Source organism: Camelus bactrianus, chromosome 10 (genome assembly GCF_048773025.1).
Source record: "Camelus bactrianus isolate YW-2024 breed Bactrian camel chromosome 10, ASM4877302v1, whole genome shotgun sequence".
Classification (NCBI taxonomy): domain Eukaryota; kingdom Metazoa; phylum Chordata; class Mammalia; order Artiodactyla; family Camelidae; genus Camelus; species Camelus bactrianus.
In genome coordinates this window covers 56,354,563-56,368,772 of record NC_133548.1, presented here as the reverse complement: position 1 = coordinate 56,368,772, position 14,210 = coordinate 56,354,563, and the positions used below count along the sequence as shown (strand labels likewise).

Genomic DNA, 14,210 nt, shown 5'->3' with positions numbered 1-14,210 from the left:
CACACTGCTAGAGGCGCTGTGAAAAAAACTCTCTCTCTCCACAAGGCTGACACCTCAGTGTGGAGATCCTAAGTTCCCAGCAGGAATGTTTGCTTGGCCTTCTGATGCTGAGGAGCGGGGAAAGGGAATGTCTGTCCCCCTCCACTTTTATTTAAATTTTTTTAAAACTGAAGTACAGTCGGTTACAATGTGTCAATTTCTGGTGTGCAGCACAATGTCCCAGTCACGCATGTACATACACGTATTCGTTTTCATATCCCCTCCACCTTTCTAATGGGGTGGGGGAGGGGGGAGGCTGTGCCTCCTTCCTGTCTTGGATTGCCCCAAAATAAGAATGATATCTGGACACTGAGCTGCTCCATTAGAGATCATCTGGTTCACTGAGTTCTATATGAGGGATTTTTTAGATCTAAGGTCTTGAGAATCATACTCACTTCTTAAACAACAGAAATGATTTCTGGGGAGGGGCCTCCACTGGGAGGGACCCAGGCCTGCATTTGGGCAGCTGGCAGTGCCTTCCCTAACTCTGCTTATCTAAGCATGCCAACAAGAGATCCAGACAAGGACAGGCTATCAGCTTTGCCAATGTCTGTGGACCATGAAGACTTTATTTCTAATGGTGATTTTCTGTTTCCAGCACTTTGTGTCCCAGAGTAATTAAAAATATCTTCCTGAGATAAAGGACTTTACAAACCAATGTACCTTGACTTGAAAAGTCTGCATAGCTCTATTAAATAGCTACAAACACCTTCTAATAAATTAATGAATAAATCATCAGTTCTTTGGTGGTGAATCCACATTTTGGTCTTTGAGAAAGATGAGAATCAAATTAAATGGGGCATGTCCTCCAGTTCTATTATTTTTACTTTGGTTGGGGAACAAAATAGAGAAAATTATTGAGAAAATATTTAAGGAAAACATATGTAGAAAAAGTATTAAAAAAAAAAATACTGTCCTACCCTGGACAAGACACAGTGCCAAGGGTCAGAGACACAGCGGTGAATATGATAAGCCCCATCCTGACCCTCATGGAGTTTGCAAATTTGAGCTCTGAATGTGCTACCACAGGGGAGCCACAGGTGCTGGGGAGCACACACAGGGGGGCCTGACCTAGACCAGGGCACCTGAAAGATGTCTCTGAAGAAGTGACGTCTTACCTCAGCTTTGAGAGAGGGGGTGGGGTAGAGCTCAGCGGTGGAGCCAAGCAAGGTCCTGGGTTCAATCTCCAGGACCTAAAGTACAATACAACACAATACAGTGACATAGAAAGTACAGCCAGAGCAAAGGGCAGGGCAAGGAAGGAAAAGGAAAGCAGGGGATCCGCACATCCCTGGCCCAGAAACAAGGGAGAGCACACCATGTGTGGCACGGTTTAGATGTAGAGAGGAAGAGGGAATATGGAGGTGAGATTAGAGAGGAAGGAAGCACCTCATACACCTTCTAAGGCCTTAAAGTGGAGTGAAGATGAAAGGGCAGCAGAAACTTGCGGAAAGGTTTGAAGCAGGGTAAAGGTTCTGGTCACCAATTTCAACAGGCGGGTGTGTGTATGGGTGAGGGTGGGTGGGTGTTCCCCACACCAACAAGCAATTCTCTGAGACCAGCTCAGTGTCCTACAATTAAACTCAGTTCTGATACAATCTACCTGGAGATAGCATCAGACTCCACAGGCTAAGGGCTCAGTCCTACAAGCCTGTGCCTAACCTCACCCCACTACTTCGGAAGCAAGTTGCAAATCCAGGTTGTCTGCTGTATTTCTGACCATCTGATGAATCAGCTATAGATTGGAGGTTCCAATGACCCCTTCCTTGGGTTCAATTAATTTGCTAGAGCAGCTCACAGAACTCAGAAAAATATTTTACTTACTAGATCACCAGTCTATTATAAAAAGATACAACTCAGGAAAAGTGATGAAAGCAGTGCATAAGGCAAGGTATGGGAAAGGTGCAGAGCTTCCGTGCCCTCTCCAGGCAAGACACTCTCCCCTCCTCTCCACACATTCAACAAGTGGGAAGCTCTCCAAACCCTCTCCTTGTAAGCTGTTACAGAGACTTCATTACAGAGGCATAATTAATTAAATCGTTGACCTTAGGAGACTGAACTCAGTCTCCAGCTCCTCTCTCCTGGGAGGTCTGGGGGGTAGCACCAAGAAAATTCTAACAAGGTGGGTTCTCCTGACAACCAGCGCCATCCTTAGGTTGAGTCCCAAAGTCACCTCATTAACATGACAAAAGATTCCTTTGTCTCTCCCATCACTTAGGAAATTCCAAGGGTTTTAGGAGCTCTGTGCCAGAAACAGGAACAAAGGCCGAGTGTATATTTCTTACAATCATGATATTACACAGGGAAATAGCATGATTAGAGTTGATAGAATTTGTGAGGTTGGTGTGGAAGGTGAAAAAAATACTGCCTTAGAGAAGTCAGGCAGACCTAGGGTCCCATCCTAGCTTCACCTTTTACTAACTGTATGGTCTTGATCAAGTTATTTAAAATTTCTGAGTCTTGGAATTCTACTCTGTAGGATAACAGAAATAAAGACCTACCACACAGGAAGGGCACAGTAAATATCTCCTACCCCTTCTCCCTCCTCACCCAAACGCAAAGTCATTTTTCCAGGACTGACTACCAGGGGCTTGCTGAAATAGTCTCTTGGAAGAATCCAGGGAAGAGTTCCAAGAAAATTAACAGTGGGTTGTATTTTGAGAACAAATAGGAATTAGTCATTTGGTGAGAACAGCTATCTATTTCCAGTTACAAGCAGTCCTGGCTGTGGTTATGCTGAGGGTTTCCACTGCGATGCCCAGGCCACATTCTCCCCACCTCGACCTGCCCTGCCTAATATCCTTCTGCTCGTCATAGTCTTCTCCGTCGAAAGGCTCTAAAGGCCCTAAAGAATTCTGTTTACCTTCCTGCCAATTAAGATGCACTTATGAATGGCCTTATATGGGTCTAGCACTGTACAGAGCAGACACACGTAGACACACATATGCACACACACGCATTCCCCATTTCACAGCTTCTGAGAGTGATTCTGTAATGATCCACGTTATCCACTTTGAAAGTGCAGCATCACTTCTACAAAAAGGATGCTCATGGGAGCCTACAGTTAGGAAGAAGGGAGGGGGTTCAGGAAAGGACAGGATTTTCCGGGCGGGCTCCTCCCCTCAAAGCCTTCCCTCTCACCTTCCTCTACCACAAACAGGCACAGGTCCTAAAGGTGCTGTGGGTGGTGCCCCCACTGTACCGGGTTCTTCCTGTAGTGAAGCCCCTAGAGATCCTGCCCAGAGTAGGCGAATGATCTGTTCTCACGTTGGTTTCTTCCAAACAAAACCCAAGAACTTCTTCAGGACAGAGACTGTGGCCCTAGTGCCTAAAAGCCCTGCTGCTCAAGAACATTCGTTGCCGTGAATTAAGGAAGGCGAGCCTGCCGGTTGGAAGGAACAGTGTAGCAAGGGCACAGAGGCTGGGTGAGCTCTTCCGGTGGGTGCTGAGAAGGGGTTTGGACATGGAAGAACACAAAAACCCTACCGTTCTGGGGTGTGAGCAGCTGCACGTAATACATAAACAATCATGGTTTGGAAGTCACAAGCTTAGCTGGCAGAAAGCTGCACCATGAAGATCCAGTTCGACATGTAAAAATGAGAAGTAGGCATGTGTTCACTGATGCACGGCCGTTTGCTGGGTGGTGTGGCGACTGAACGTGGAAGGGCAACAGGATGGAGTTGAGAAAGGATGACCTTGAAAATCAGACAGGCTGGAATTCAAATCTCAAATCCACTACTTCCCAGCTCTGTGAGCTTGACCTGGTTAGTCTCGTAAGACACTAATTTCCTTACCTGTAAAATGGGGATGATAACACCTGTCAGTCTTACAGGGAGCATTAAATAAAATAATATATTTAAGCCATCGGCACAGTGCTAATAAGCACTAACCATTCATGTATTCAATCATGCAATAATAGTTTATTCAGCAGCCATTATATGCAAGGCACTATTCCAAGTGCTAGAAATAGAAAAAAAAAAAAAAAGGAGGAAAATTGCTGCCTCATGGTGCATGCATTCTAGTAGGAAAAACAATAGTTTTTTAAAGTCATGGATAATGAAATTATATAACCTATTTGGAGGTGATAGTGCAATGAAAAACCAACAGAGGAATGTAAGGTGAATTTGAGGTGCCGGAAGAGGAGGTGAAAGTTTAAATAAGGTGGTCAGAGCAGAGCTCACTGAAAAGATGACATTTTAGCAAAGAATAAAGGAAAGGGAATGGGCCATGCAGATTTCCAGGGCAGTTCCGCAGGGAAGAGCTGTGTGTAAGGTGCACACCTTGTGTGTTTGAGGTGAGACTGGAAGGAGAGGAGGGAAGGAGAAGGTGAGGGCAGAGGAGCCATGAATGGGTGGGTCACAGAGAGCACAGCCTCTCAGCCTCTGTAAGAGCTCTGCTTTCCTCTGAGAGGAGGATGGGAGGGTGATGAGCAGTGACACGACATGATTTCACTGACACTAAGAGGCCCATCTGGCCACTGTGTTGATAGCAGACTAATAAGGGACAAAGATGGAACAGGAAGCAAGCCAGGAAACTGCCTGAATAATCTGCATCAGAGAATGTGAAGGGTCGGACAGCTCTGGTAGAAGAGGACGAAGCGAGGAATGACTCTGGGTATAGTTAGAAGGGACAGTTCGCAGACTTCCTAGAAGCCTGGGTGTGGGGTAAAAGAGAAAGGAAGGTGTGAAGGATGACACTAAGGTTTCCTACTATTAGCTGAGGCAGAGATGCTCCTACAGGTGGAGCAGGTAACAGAGGCAGAGACAGACTGCGCCCTGGAGTGCGCCGGGTCCTCCCCGGGAGGAGAGGAGGATCCACCCAGGGAACTAAGAGGAACAACCAGTAAGGCAGGAGGAAATCAAGTAGGACCCCAGGAGCGAAGAAGGAAGTACTTCCAGGGAGTGGGAGTGATTGCTTTCAGTGTTGTTGGGAAGTCATGTCAAATGGGAAGTGAAAATTAGCTGCTGAATGTAATCACATGGAACTTACTGACCAAATGAAAAAGCAGTGTCTGCAGCGTGTTGGGGTGAGAATCTGTAGAAGTGGATTTCTAAGATAATGAGAGGAGAGAAATTAATGCCAAGGAGCATAGACGTCTCCTTTGAGTTTTTCTAAAAAGGAGAATGAAGTAGGATGATCACTGGAGGATAGAGTTTGTTTTTAAAACAACAATGTCTATGTACATGTTGGTGGAAATGATCTAGTAGAGAGGGGAAATTGGTGTTTTATTTATTTATCTAAATATATGTGTATATGTACACATATATACATATACACATATATACATATATATTTAGAGAGAAGGGAGGAGACGAGGTAGAAAATACTTCACATACATGACTGGGAAATTCTCATTTTTTAATTCTTTGATTTTAAGTATCTCCTATTGATTCACTTTATTTATTGCTGTGTTCCCAGAGCATGAACAGGGCCTGGCACTTCACAGGTGCTCAGTAGTGAAAGCATGACTGTCCCATGCTAGGCTAGGTGCTATAGGAAAGACAGGTGAGTCAGACCTTGATCCCACCCTCAGGGGGTGATAACCTAGTGGAGAAACAGGACATGAACATGGTCATAATGCACAGCTGATGTGATAGAAAGGAATAACCACATTGTTTGTTTTAGTCTTCTCACCCTGCTATTTTGTTGTTTAAAATCAGTAAGTTCCTTGATAATGTAAATTGGGGCAGCCACTATGGAGAACAGAACGGAGGTTCCTTCAAAAACTAGAAATAGGACGAATATATGTATGTATATGCATAACTGGGACATTGTGCTGTACACCAGATATTGACACATTGTAGTTGATTGTACTTCAATTAAAATTGAAAAAAAAAAACTAGAAAGAGGTTTACCATATAATCCAGCAATCCCACTCCTGCACATATATCCGGAAGACAAAAGCTCTAATTCAAAAAGATATGATGAAGTGAGTAGCCATGGTGGAAGCCCACATGACAAGGGATTACAGGTTATCTCTAGCACCTGCAGACATCGTCTAAGACATGAGAGTGGCCCTCAGCCAACAACCAGCAACACACTAGGGCTCTCTATCATACAACCATAAGGACATTACATCTTCCACTAACCTTAGTAAGCGTGGAAGTGATTCAACTTCCTATCTGAAGTTGAGCCTCCAGATGAGAACATCCCGCAAACATCTGACTGCAGCTTTGTGAGACCCAGAACAGAGGAGCTCATCCATGCCTGGACTCTCAACACACACACATTGTAAGATAATAAATGTGCACTGTTTTAAGATGCTAAGCTTGTAGTACTTGGTTATGCAGCAATAAGTAGCTAACATGGTACCTTCAATTCCACTGCTTATCAATAAAATCTCTTAAGAGTCTATATTAAACCTATTCTTGCTTTTATTTTAAGACCCTAATGGCCATGGCTCCTGAAAAGTGATTCTGATTATCAATAATGGTGGCATTAAATATTAGAGATAAAACCACAGATCCTAAATTTTCCTTGACAATCTCAATTTGATTTGTCTACAATATTTTCAATAAAGGCAATTTAAAACACACACACACAAAGACAAGAAAAGATACATGAACCCCCAGTGTTCATAGCAGCACTATTTACAGTAGCCAAGATATGAAAGCAACCTAAATGCCGCTAACAGATGACTGGATAAATGTCCACTGACAGATGTATGTGTGTATGTGTGTGTGTGCGTGTGTGTATACATATATCTCAGAAAGGAAGGAATGAAAATTATGTTTGAAGCCATAACCTGATTATCATTTATAAATGACATTTTAATAGTTAATACCAAATTGCAGGTAGAGAAGCAAGGCTAAGACACTACTTAAGTGAAATCTAACCAGGCAAAGTGCCTGAGATGAGCAGCAGGTGAATGAGTTATTCCAGTTAAGAGCTTCAAGACATCAGAGGAGGGAGAAATTTATTAAACATGGAGGAAGGTGAATTAAAGGCCCTACAAAAGGCCCTTAAGAAGGACTCAGATACAGGGAGAGAAGGCCTCCTGCCTCCTCCCAACCCTGTGTCTCCACAGATCTTTAGTGACATCCTGTGTTGTCCTTTTGGTCCTGATTTGTTTTCATGAACATTTTCCCAACAGACTGGGGATTCCCTGAAAACAGAGGTGTGTCTTGATTATAACTGCAGCCAGGGCCTAACTCAGCAGCACGAGGCACACAGCGTTGTTAGTAAGTGGTGAATAAATCAGCAAATGAGAGAACTTTTAGAAGTCTCCCCCAAGGGGAAGGGAAAGCCTTTAAAGCCTTTAAAAATTTGTTCCCAATTTTTCCCTGAAATGCTCAGATGTTTTTTTAAGTCACCTCTGCCATCTATGATCCAACATACTACCTTAGTTTTCTGGTTGATGCAAAGCTTACAAGAGAATGACTGAAGTGTGGTTTGGTGGATGATATCCCATGGGCAGCATTTTATTTTTCTGGAAGAAGCTCTTCCTATACTCCATATCTGCTCAGCTTATGGGATGTCAGAACCCCTGTGCGCATCAGTAAACTAGTAAAAAAAAAAAAAGAAAAATACCCCCTTCCTCAATCCCCAGGCCCACATTACTATCTGCTCCTGGAGACATAATCTTCATGGATTCTTTTCATTGGGAACATCCACTCTCTTGTCCTGAGAGCCTCAAAAGATAACACAAATCACTCTGAAGGCCAGAGAAATTAAACAGTGCACCCAAAGTGATAAAATTAAATGGAAACCTGAATATTTAGCTGCTTTTTTTTTTAAACATTTTTTCCATTTACCATATTGTCATACACTGTGCCATAAAAACCTAGTATCCCCAGAGAGAACAAACAGCATCTTCACACTGAGGTCTGATTCTTCAGTCTGAATCATCCTGCCCTTGTTACATACAAAATGCTTAGGTATCATCAATCAGGTAGTGCTACATGATAACAAGGAAAATAAGCCATTGTTTCTGAAGAGTACTTTCTAATTTACAGAGCAATTTTATGTTTAATTTTCAAAGCAAACTTGAGACAGAAAAAGGATGGACCGTTACGTATAATACCCACTTTTCACAAAGAAACCAATTCACAGAGAATTTAAATAGTGCATCCAAAGTAATAAAATTACTCTTTTCTTAGACATTCTCCTAGTTACTTTCATATACTGTGGCATTTGAACCTGGCAGTCCAAGGTACAATAGACATTGCAGCTGGGATTATTCCCTGAGAGTCCACAAGATGGCAGTAAAAGACTTTTGCACAGAACTGTATACTCCAGTGGTGTCTGGCCTGTTTGCAGTTTTTGTACTGCTGATTGTATTTGCATTAACACTGGTCGTTATCTTAATGGTAGGCTTTTAAAATATAATTCAGGGAATAAAAAGTGAATTAAAATATGGAAGTAGAATTTGTGGCTTCACTGCCTCTTTTTTCTCTCTTTTTATATTGTGAGTCCCATTTTTGTAAGTAGCAGAGCACTAAGAATCAGCCAGAAGCCCTAAAAGCCAAGACTGCTGGAAAAGCTCAAAATGAAAAATGTTGCTCCTTCCTGAACATAAACTGATCGATGATTCTCTTGCTTGAAGGGAAGAAGAAGAGGGGTCAGTGAAAGGCCAATAGTTAATCTCCCATATAATTTAATTGCTTGTTATTTCACTCTGCTCAAAATCTACCCTGGAGGCAAACGTTCCTGATGGACCATGCTGAAAATGATTCTGGGATCTAAACTACAAAAACTTTTATTGCCTATCTCTCGTGTTTTGTGTGCAACATAAACTGCGCTAAACTATGACCATTTTTTCATGTATTTTTTTATTATTTTATTTGTAGATTTATGATAGGGTTCAGGAGAGTAGAATCTACATTTTTCCTTCATTTTTCTTATCTGCCTTTCTGTTCAGCATATGTAGATGTAAGTCAGTTGTGCCAGAATTGCAAACATCACAGAAAAGGATACTTCCTGTATCGAACGTAAATGTCATTGAGTGCTTATTAGCATCGCCTTTGTGTAATAGATGGTACTTAAAGTTCAAAAAGATGACAGTGAGTTTGCACTAAAGCTGTAACATTTTTAAGTATCAGATGTCTCTGGTTTTAAAGTCATTTGGGCACTCTCCTGTGCTGTCCAGATTTCTCTCTTCTCTCCTTTCCTGACCTCTCTTCTCTTATCTCTTATTACCTTCCAATTCATGGTCTTTTCACATTAAAAACACAGCTATCATTTTGCTTGCCTGTAAGACTCTCCTTTCACCTCAGATGGCTCATCACTTTATTTTCTAAGCTCATTTTTTTCCCCTGAGAAAAATTCTGATACAAGCTATTAAAATTATATATTTTTCATTCCCTTACCAACATCTACTTAAACCTTCTGTTAGGAAATAAGATATCCTGCCCTGTCCATTTATCCACCCATCCCTGTCTACAGCAAACTTGACAGAGGTTTTCAGAGCTCACACTACCTTGCTCTGCAGGATGCAGTGATGACTAAGCCATGTGTCATGTCCTCCAGATGCATGTGGTCTAGGGGAAGAAGTGGGTAGGTCCCCCCAGAGTTATGCCATAAGAAAAGTACAGAGAAACAAGGGAGTTCCAGAGAAGAGGCAAAACCAGACCAGGTGATCTGGGGAGGATTCATGCTCTCCTTAGACATGAGTAGACCTCCCAGAGGCTCCCCGCAAGTCTGAGATAAACCATCTTTCCATCAAGCCACAAAGGAAGATGGTCAAGTCCAATGCAGAGGAGAAAGGCTGGGGGTGCCCAAGAATTCTGCACAGTCCAAATCAGCAAGACAGGAGACAGAGGACACTCACCAGATCTCTGATGTGGGGTGAGGGGCTTGAGGTCTAGACTGGTGGGAAAAGCAAGCAGTTCCCAGGGGCAACCTGACCAAGTCCTGACCACCTGCTCCCTCAAGTCTCTGCAGAGTGAAAGGATGGAAACTTGTGACATCTGAAGGTCCTTCCAGCTGCAGCATGCTAGGAATGTACGTGTTTGAGAGAACTCTGGGTGATAAAAAGAGGCACTGAAGGTTCCAAACAATTAATTTATGACTAATAAGTAAAGGTTTCCCCTTAAATAATAAAAGTTTAAAAAACAAAAATAAAAATTGAAGGCATGCAATCATGCTTTTTTTTGTCTATTGGTTATAATTTAACCATCAGAATAAAGTCAAAATTCCTCAGGATGGCTTTTTTAAGCTTGTCCAGCCTCATCTCTAAAACCCCCTCCCTCCTCTATTCTCTACCATATTTAATCCTTCAAACACGCTGCCTGCCTCACCCTCTCCTCCTGAATAAGTCTCCTCTATTCAACCTGTAGATCTCAGGTTACTTGTTACACTCTCTGAACACCCTCTCTGACAAATCCCACCTCACCCTCTCAACACCCACAGAAATGCCCCCGGGTAAGGCATCCCTTTTAACGGGCTCATATACCCAGTACGTCACCATCACATTTCACCACGCTGATTTGTAAGGACAGATTTAATACTCCATTTCCCTCATCAAACTGCAAGCCACGACAATATCTCTCATTTGCCTGACTACCTATAAATATTTCATGAATGAAGTTCATTATTTTAAGTCAGTAGATTCTGAGTGAAGACCTAGTAAAATGAAGCATGGCAGTGTATATCCACATTGTGCTGGGCATGTCAGAAACTGTCCCTGCAGCTTGACTCTAAGGATTGCCAACTGACAGGAACATGTGTAACCTAACAGTGTTTGAAGGATGTTTTAAGACTGTGCCTAGTATCTTAAAAATTAAAATGTAAAAATTATAGCTATGTTTTCCGTGTAACAACCACTAGAGGGCAGTGAAAGCCAACTTAGAACATGTAAGAAAAAAAGAACTGTAAAAATGTTTTCCTTGTTAAAAGCTGGACAGATGATCTTGTTTGGGATAGTTTAGGACTTGCAGGCTACAGTTTCTGTGATTACAGCTTTAGCAGTTATAATTACCTTCCTGGTGTGGTATTAAAACCTAGATTATCTGTGATAATAACATCACATTACATTTTGTGCGTTATCTCATTTGAACCTCCCACAACATTAGCAGGGAATATATTCTTTTCCCATTTTCCAATGAAAAAATAACTGAGGTTCAAGAGGTGTTAATCTAGTAAGTAGCCATAAGAAAGCAAACTACTGGCACAAACCCTGTAAATACTTGTTGGCCACTTATATTTACCACACGCACAAAATTCCTTGCTCAGGCAGACAGTCTGGGAGAACACAGTTCCCAAAATTAATTGCACCAGTTTGTGGTTTGAGGTGACCACAAGGTAGCCATCTGATGATGATGTCAAAATATTTACCTGGAACCTATTTACAGAAATATGGTGCTGGTGCCTAGAAAAAGGACAAGCTTCTGGCCTCACTGGTTAGACCCTTGTTAGGGTTGGATGTTCTATTCTAGTTGCTGCATTTTTATGAAGGACTCAAGAAGCAAGAGACCAGGATTAATGCACAAGATACAGTTGCGGGTGAAAGGGAAACTGGGATGTCCTCAAGAGGGTGAGATCAAGGGAAATGGAGTCAGATATAGTGACGCTTAAGCACATTGGCTCTGGAGTCAAAGAGTGGGACTGACTTGGCATCCACACTACAAATAGAAGTCAAGTTAATTCCAGGGACCTGCGTTGGTTTATTATGCAGGTTTGTAAAATGGTCACTCCTGGATTCACTAGAGAAAATCCTTGACTGCCTTCATCTGAGCAAATGGGAGAAGTCCTTTCTGGAGGCCCAGGGGAGACTCAGGCAAGGGCCCGCACATTGGGCGTGGCCTTGAACAGTAACAAGATGAGGAGGATGTCGAACTTCCAGCTCAATGAGCTGGCCTCCCATCTTTTCCTTCACCTTTGGCGTGAGCAGACCTGAGCTGGGCCCAGGGAGCCCTAAGGGCCAGCTGGAGAGTGGACACTGTGGGAGGAGTTTTTCTTCCCCCTAGGGATGTCTTGGTGACCCCTGCAGGTCCTTCACCCCCACTGCCCGTGAATTTATGATGAATTTCACTTCCAAGGAGGTCATTCACCACAATAAGGTCTCCATTATGGAGCTGGATCAGTCAGCATAGCCTGTGCTATCACCATTTTATTAGAAGGCTTAAGTGATGAACTTGTCTTTGTGGCTGATGATAAAGGCAAACTGAAGGGTGAGACAATGGATCTTCAACATGGCAGTCCTTTTATGAAGATGCCAAATATTGTTTCCAGCAGCGATTTTCCTGTCACTACAATCCCCAGCTTAGTGATTATCACAGCAGGTACGCACCAGAAAAAAGGAGAAACACACCTTAATTTAATCCTTCGAAACGTGACTATCTTTAATGAGTTCCCATATGTCCAACACAGTCCCCACTGCAACTGCTAGTTGGCTCTAATTCAGTCAATATCTTAACTTACGTAGCCTGGAAACTGAAATTCTCAAAAACTGTGTTATTGGAAGCGGCTGTAATCTGGACACTACCCATTTCCCCTCCTTGACTGGGCGGAAGCTTGATAACCACCCTGAAGGCTGTCATGGGTAGATCCCCGCAGAGCACGTTGACTCAAGTGTTCCTGTGTGGGGTGGAGTTAGCATGGCTGGTGTCCCTCTGAGGGGTGTGAACTCAGATATAGGAACTGACAGAGATCATAAGCAATAGAAAAATACGTGCAAAGAAGTGACTGCCAGTGCCCATGGTTATTAAAATGAAAGGCAATACAGTTGACCCTTGAACAATATGGGTTTGAACTGTGCAGGTCCACTTATATGTGGATTTTTTTTTCCCGATGGTAAATACTACAGTACTACACTGTCTACTGTTAGTTAAAACCACTGGATGCAAAACCGAGGATGTGGGGGAACCACAGACATACAGAGGGCCCGACTGTAAGTTACAGGTGGATTTTCAACTGCACAGAGTGTGGGGTCCCTCAATTCCCCTCACCCCCGTGTTATTCAAGAGGTAACTGAACTTCTCTGGCCACTGGCCTTATCTGGAGCTGATCTAAAACAAAGTATTTTGAAGACTCTTAGAAGAGGGCACCCGATTTCTACCATAATTAAAGACCTTTATGGAGTAACTGAGGCAGCGGTCCTCAGTGTCCCTGGTACTCTGGGAGAGAATGGTATCGCAGGCCTTATGAAGGTAACGCTGAACCCTGACGAGGAGGCCCACTTAAAAACGAGTGCAGAAACACTTTGGGAAAATTCAGAAGGAGCTCAAGCTTTACAGTTTTTTCATGCTACCTTTCTAAAGTTATGGAAGGAGAGAGAGGAGGTAGGGAGGGGACTGTGTATGTGAAACCTACAAATAGACCTGAAACCCTAAACGCTGGAAACAGGAAAGTGGGTAGAGTGACTCCCCTATGTATTTAGCCCTCCAGCTCTTTTATTTAGCAGCCAGATGCCGGATGATTTTTTTTTTTTACAATCCTAAGTGACTGCACTGATGGAAGTGTTTTGGGGACCTCTAATGTATCAGTACTTATTTTCTATATATATGTAGTTGCCATTTGGCTCAAAAGAATCTATGATGTAGGTGTTTAGTGTGTTATAGAAATATTCTAAGCTGGAAAAAAATAAAAATTCTAATTCCTTTAAATACATCCTAATTATTTTGTTCTGGTTAGCGTGTACCTATGTTTGTTTATATAATATTAAAAAAAAAAACTGTACCCACCTCTACAATGTAAAAATAAAAGTATATACACAGAAGGGGAAAAAGTGGATCTGGATCCTGACTCTGGACTACTCTGCCTCAGTTTTCTCATCAACAAAATGATGACTGTGTCTACTTACAGGGCTGCCAGGGGAAAGAAACAAAATAATGCATGTATTATTAGTGTCACTTCTGGCACATGGAAGGATTTAATAAATGCTGACTGTTGTTGTTGAAAGTATTTGCAAGGCTTTTCTGTAGAATGCAGACTATTTGTGTTGCCCCAGAAAATGTATCTGGACCCAAAGAGGCACTAGCTCAGACCAACAGTTTCTGAATCTGATAGGTCTGTTTTCAAATCCTGTTTCCACCACTAACGCCTAAGTAACCTTGAACAAATCACTCATCCACACTGAGTCTCCATTTTCCCGTGTTATGAAGCATTTACTGCAGCTCTTTGCCATGCTAAGTGTGGTGGGTGGAGTGATTAGGTCTGACCTCACTCCTTTGTAGTTAGTCAGCAGGCGTCAGCTAACTATCCACAGGGCTTGGGAGAGGGAATTCCTGCAA

General features: G+C 42.7%; 1 protein-coding gene and 1 pseudogene across 16 annotated transcripts in view; both read left to right on the top strand.

Annotated features, from left to right (window-relative positions):
• Window positions 1-14,210, top strand: part of DLG2 (discs large MAGUK scaffold protein 2) — a 1,731,178-nt gene that overhangs the window by 1,409,609 nt on the left and 307,359 nt on the right. The window lies entirely within an intron of this gene.
• On the top strand, window positions 1,577-13,853 carry LOC141578899 (L-lactate dehydrogenase A-like 6A; annotated as a pseudogene).